A 6678-nucleotide genomic window follows, 5' to 3' on the forward strand; every position below is an offset into this window, starting at 1 on the left:
AGATAGATAGATAGATAGATAGATAGATAGATAGATAGATAGATAGATAGATAGATAGATAGATAGATAGATAGATAGATAGATAGATAGATAGATAGATAGATAGATAGATAGATAGATAGATAGATAGATAGATAGATAGATAGATAGATAGATAGATAGATAGATAGATAGATAGATAGATAGATAGATAGATAGATAGATAGATAGATAGATAGATAGATAGATAGATAGATAGATAGATAGATAGATAGATAGATAGATAGATAGATAGATAGATAGATAGATAGATAGATAGATAGATAGATAGATAGATAGATAGATAGATAGATAGATAGATAGATAGATAGATAGATAGATAGATAGATAGATAGATAGATAGATAGATAGATAGATAGATAGATAGATAGATAGATAGATAGATAGATAGATAGATAGATAGATAGATAGATAGATAGATAGATAGATAGATAGATAGATAGATAGATAGATAGATAGATAGATAGATAGATAGATAGATAGATAGATAGATAGATAGATAGATAGATAGATAGATAGATAGATAGATAGATAGATAGATAGATAGATAGATAGATAGATAGATAGATAGATAGATAGATAGATAGATAGATAGATAGATAGATAGATAGATAGATAGATAGATAGATAGATAGATAGATAGATAGATAGATAGATAGATAGATAGATAGATAGATAGATAGATAGATAGATAGATAGATAGATAGATAGATAGATAGATAGATAGATAGATAGATAGATAGATAGATAGATAGATAGATAGATAGGAGATAGATAGATAGATAGATAGATAGATAGATAGATAGATAGATAGATAGATAGATAGATAGATAGATAGATAGATAGATAGATAGATAGATAGATAGATAGATAGATAGATAGATAGATAGATAGATAGATAGATAGATAGATAGATAGATAGATAGATAGATAGATAGATAGATAGATAGATAGATAGATAGATAGATAGATAGATAGATAGATAGATAGATAGATAGATAGATAGATAGATAGATAGATAGATAGATAGATAGATAGATAGATAGATAGATAGATAGATAGATAGATAGATAGATAGATAGATAGATAGATAGATAGATAGATAGATAGATAGATAGATAGATAGATAGATAGATAGATAGATAGATAGATAGATAGATAGATAGATAGATAGATAGATAGATAGATAGATAGATAGATAGATAGATAGATAGATAGATAGATAGATAGATAGATAGATAGATAGATAGATAGATAGATAGATAGATAGATAGATAGATAGATAGATAGATAGATAGATAGATAGATAGATAGATAGATAGATAGATAGATAGATAGATAGATAGATAGATAGATAGATAGATAGATAGATAGATAGATAGATAGATAGATAGATAGATAGATAGATAGATAGATAGATAGATAGATAGATAGATAGATAGATAGATAGATAGATAGATAGATAGATAGATAGATAGATAGATAGATAGATAGATAGATAGATAGATAGATAGATAGATAGATAGATAGATAGATAGATAGATAGATAGATAGATAGATAGATAGATAGATAGATAGATAGATAGATAGATAGATAGATAGATAGATAGATAGATAGATAGATAGATAGATAGATAGATAGATAGATAGATAGATAGATAGATAGATAGATAGATAGATAGATAGATAGATAGATAGATAGATAGATAGATAGATAGATAGATAGATAGATAGATAGATAGATAGATAGATAGATAGATAGATAGATAGATAGATAGATAGATAGATAGATAGATAGATAGATAGATAGATAGATAGATAGATAGATAGATAGATAGATAGATAGATAGATAGATAGATAGATAGATAGATAGATAGATAGATAGATAGATAGATAGATAGATAGATAGATAGATAGATAGATAGATAGATAGATAGATAGATAGATAGATAGATAGATAGATAGATAGATAGATAGATAGATAGATAGATAGATAGATAGATAGATAGATAGATAGATAGATAGATAGATAGATAGATAGATAGATATAGATAGATAGATAGATAGATAGATAGATAGATAGATAGATAGATAGATAGATAGATAGATAGATAGATAGATAGATAGATAGATAGATAGATAGATAGATAGATAGATAGATAGATAGATAGATAGATAGATAGATAGATAGATAGATAGATAGATAGATAGAGAGATAGATAGATAGATAGATAGATAGATAGATAGATAGATAGATAGATAGATAGATAGATAGATAGATAGATAGATAGATAGATAGATAGATAGATAGATAGATAGATAGATAGATAGATAGATAGATAGATAGATAGATAGATAGATAGATAGATAGATAGATAGATAGATAGATAGATAGATAGATAGATAGATAGATAGATAGATAGATAGATAGATAGATAGATAGATAGATAGATAGATAGATAGATAGATAGATAGATAGATAGATAGATAGATAGATAGATAGATAGATAGATAGATAGATAGATAGATAGATAGATAGATAGATAGATAGATAGATAGATAGATAGATAGATAGATAGATAGATAGATAGATATAGATAGATAGATAGATAGATAGATAGATAGATAGATAGATAGATAGATAGATAGATAGATAGATAGATAGATAGATAGATAGATAGATAGATAGATAGATAGATAGATAGATAGATAGATAGATAGATAGATAGATAGATAGATAGATAGATAGATAGATAGATAGATAGATAGATAGATAGATAGATAGATAGATAGATAGATAGATAGATAGATAGATAGATAGATAGATAGATAGATAGATAGATAGATAGATAGATAGATAGATAGATAGATAGATAGATAGATAGATAGATAGATAGATAGATAGATAGATAGATAGATAGATAGATAGATAGATAGATAGATAGATAGATAGATAGATAGATAGATAGATAGATAGATAGATAGATAGATAGATAGATAGATAGATAGATAGATAGATAGATAGATAGATAGATAGATAGATAGATAGATAGATAGATAGATAGATAGAGAGAATGAAGAATAAGGATTGTTATTATTGAATTATGATTGTGTTACAAAACAAAATTATAAAGTATCTATTTATATACAATTAAGTGACTTGACTACTAAGTAACAAATATAAAAAACCATAAACCCTAATTAACTTTGGGCTTGGGTCACACACAACTTGGATTGTATTACATATATCTCAATAATTTTCAACCTTGTGCTCCAATAATTGGTATCTAGAGCTCCGATTCAGATTCAGACCGGGAAACACAAGTGTACGTGAGACGTGTGTGATTGATTATATTCATTCAATTCATAGTGAATTGAAGATCTGAATCAAAATTGAATCACATTTATTGAATTTGAGGGATTGGGAAACACGAATGTTGGTGAGATTTGAGTGAATTTGCACAAGAACGAAGATGAACGATGAGAACGGTAGCTTGAACACAAAGCTTTCAATCTTTGATGGAAAGAATTGGAATCAATGGATGATTTAGATGTGTGTGCTATTTCGAGCTCAAGATAATTTTGATCTCTTAAATGACGGTGACACAGCCGTTGCAACAAATGCAACTGAAGCACAAAGAAATACGCATAGAGAAACAATGAAGTGGGATTAAAAGGCGTTGTTCTATATCCATTAGGGTGTCAATATGAATGTGTTTGAGAAGATTGTTGATTCAACGATGGTGAAGGTTGTGTGGGACACACTGGTACCATGATATGGTGGTGATGCATAAGTGAAGAAGGTGAAGCTTCAGTCTCTATGTAAGCAGTATGAGAATATCAACATGAAGAACAATGGGAAGATACATGATTACATCTACATAATGATTCTGATCACAAATGAGATGAGATCTTGTGGATAGACTCTCTCCAAACAAGTAGTAATTGAAAAGGTACTGAGATCACTTACTCCTCAATTTGATTACATTATTGTAGCGATTGGACACTATAAAGACCTTAGTACCATGAGAATTGAAGAGATATAAAGTAGTCTATAGGCACAAGAGTTGCACCTAACTGAGAGAAACTCTGAAAGAGAGGTAAAGCAGACTCTGAAAGCATCTTCTTGTAAGAAGAACCATACGAAGTCTTCCTTAGAGACTAAGAAGAGACATGGTGGTAGTTATTAGAAGTCAGAAGTCTCAAACTCTGATGAGAAGAAATATCATAAAGGAAAGGAGAGGTTTCACAAGAAGAAGGTTCAATTCTACTATTGTAAGAAGTTTGGTCACTTTGCTGATGACTTTTGGTAAAAGAAGGAAAGGAACTCAGAAGAAGCAAACATAGTCAGATGAGAGTCTGATGATGAACCTATGCTATTGATGGGTTCTGAATCTGATGGTGGATATTTGGTAGACTAATGGTATTTTGGACATTGGATGCTCAAATCAACTAACTGGAAACAAATAAGGGCTGATTAATTTTGACTCTAGAAAGAGGACAAAAATCAGATGTGCTAATGATAAGTATCTGAATGCTAAAGGAATGAGAAACTTTAAAGTCATAGGAAGAATGGCAAAACTATTATAATCAAGGTTTTTTTGGTAAGTTCCTGGCATGAAGAGAAATCTGATGCGTGTAGAGGAGCTAATTGAGAAAGGTTTGTCAGTTACTATGAAGTACAATCTCTTGAATTTGTATGATTCTGATTAGAAGTTTATTATGCAATATGAATAGGGAAGCAACAGAACATTCAAGGTGAATGTGGAAACAACTGAAACTAAATTCCTTAGTGTAGAAGGTGTTGAAGGTGACAGTGAGTTGTGCACAAGAGATTGGGGCATCTGAACTTTAGAGGCTTAGGGCATTTGAGTTCTAAGAAGTTGGTACATGACATTCCTAAGATTGTGAAGCATGAGAAGTCATGTGAGATATGCATGAAAGGTAAGCAACCTAGATTTTCATTTGCATTAGAAGTGGCTTCCAGAATAAAACATGCTTTGGGAGTAGTGCATTCTGATGTATGTGGACCATTTGAAGTACCTTCATTTAGAGGAAACAAGTATTGTGTGTCATTTCTTGATGATTTCACAAGAATGACATAGGTAGAAGTCATCAAGTTTAAGCATGAGGTGTTTACTGAGTTTCATAAGTTCAAGGTGAAGGCTGAAAAACAAAGTGACCAGAAGCTAAAAATTCTCAAAACTGATGGTGGAGGTGAGTACAACTCTACAAAGTTCAAGAATTATTGTGAGGAGAATGGAATTGAGCATGAGGTTATTGCTTCATATACTCCTCAACATAATCATCTTGCTGAAATAAGAAATAGGACTTTTCTTGATATTACAAGCAGCATGCAGAAGGAGAAGAAACCCCCTCACATCTTATGGGGAGAAGTTGTTGCCACTGCATCATATGGGCTCAATAGGTGTCCAACCAAGAAGCTGAAGGAAAATTTTCCTTTTTAGAAGTGGACTGGAGATAAGCAAAGTGTGAGCCATCTGAAGGTATTTGGTTCTATTTGTTATAAACATGTCCCAGATGAAAAGACAAGGAAGTTGGATGACATAAGCAGAGTCGTGTTGCTTGCAGGGTACCAGAGTACAAGTGCTTATAAGCTCTATTGTCATATCACTAATAAAGTTGAATTCAAAAGAGATGTCATTGTGAAGGAAACAAAAGTGTGGGATTAGAACAAGTCTCAATCCAACTCTGGTGCAGTATTAACACCTGAGTTAACTTCTGAAGATATTCCAGGCTCTGAAGGAGAATCTGACTCTGAAGAAGATTCTGCCTCTAAAGATGAGTCAGAGTTTGAAGGCGACTCTAATGTTGAAGGAGAGTCTGAAAACGAGTCTGACTCTAAAGGTGAATCTGATTCAGATCTAGATTATGATGATGATCCAGACTCTGGTGGTAATCATACTTCTGAAGGTAGTCATACCTCTGAAGGTGGTCCACCCTCTAAAGGTAGTCCATCATTGAATAAGATTCAGAACAAGTTCAAAGACCACAGAGAATCATACAAATACTAAGAAAATTTATAGAGTTTGACATGTTGCAAGATACTAAGATAGACTCTAAAATGGACGTCATTAAATGTGTCATATTGGTATACTCTGAACCAGTTAGTATTGAAGAATCTCTCAGTAAGAAAGTGGGGCTGAATGTCATGAAAGAAGAACTTGAGGCTATAAAAATAAATAAGACTTGGGAGTTGGCCGAGCTTCCAAAGAACAAAAAAGCTATCAGTGTGAGATGTGTTTATAAGTTGAAACTGAAGCCAAATGGATATATTGGCAAACATAAAGCAATGTTAGTAGCTAGAGGATTTCTATAAAAATCTGGGTTAGATTACTTTGAGGTGCTTGCACCTGTAGGTATACATGAAACAATCAGACTGGTGATTGCTACAACTACTAATAGAAATTGGTCTTTGATGCATTTAGATGTAAAAAATGCATTTCTGAATGGTCCTTTACAAGAGGAAGTTTATGTATCACAACCTCCTGGATTTTTGAAAATAAGGTATGGTGTACAAATTGCATAAAGCCTTGTATGGACTGAAACAAGCTCTTAGAGCTTGGAATTTAAAAATTGATTCATTTTTCAAGCTTCAAGGTTTCATAAAATGTGAG

The sequence above is a fragment of the Lathyrus oleraceus genome, chromosome 2 (assembly GCF_024323335.1).
Source record: "Lathyrus oleraceus cultivar Zhongwan6 chromosome 2, CAAS_Psat_ZW6_1.0, whole genome shotgun sequence".
Classification (NCBI taxonomy): domain Eukaryota; kingdom Viridiplantae; phylum Streptophyta; class Magnoliopsida; order Fabales; family Fabaceae; genus Lathyrus; species Lathyrus oleraceus.